Source organism: Gekko japonicus, unplaced genomic scaffold (assembly GCF_001447785.1).
Source record: "Gekko japonicus isolate JY-2015 unplaced genomic scaffold, Gekko_japonicus_V1.1 scaffold3719, whole genome shotgun sequence".
NCBI lineage: Eukaryota > Metazoa > Chordata > Lepidosauria > Squamata > Gekkonidae > Gekko > Gekko japonicus.
Window position 1 is genome coordinate 119,032 of NW_015174362.1, and position 592 is coordinate 119,623.

A 592-nucleotide genomic window follows, 5' to 3' on the forward strand; every position below is an offset into this window, starting at 1 on the left:
AGGAGAAGGAGATGAAGAGGAGGAGGAGGAGGAGGAGATTGGATTTATACCCTGCCCTTCACTACCCGAAGGAGTCTCAGAGTGGCTTACAATCTCCTTTCCCTTCCCCTCCTCGCAACCTGTGAGGTCGGAGGGGCTGAGAGAGCTCTGACTGAGAAACTGCGGCTGAGAGCTCTGAGAGAACTTGTGACTGACCCAAGGTCACCCAGCTGGCTGCATGTGGAGGAGTGGGGAACCAAACCGGGTTCTCCAGATTAGAGTCCACCGCTCTTAACCACGACACCAAATTGGTGACCGAGGGCTCCCACGCAGAGGCAGGCAAGGTCAAACCACCTCTTCTCCTCTCAGAGCCAGTTTAGTGTAGTGGTTAAGAGCGGCGGACTCTAATCTGGAGAACCAGGTTTGGTTTCCCACTTCTCTACATGCAGCTGCTGATGTGACCTTGGGTCCTCTCAGAGCTGTTCTCTCCGGAGCAGTCCTCGAGAGAGCTCTCTCAGCCCCACCTACCTCACAGGGTGTCTGTTGTGGGGGGAGGAAGGGAAGGAGATTGTAAGCCGCTCTGAGACTCCGAGTGAAGGGTAGGGTGTAAATC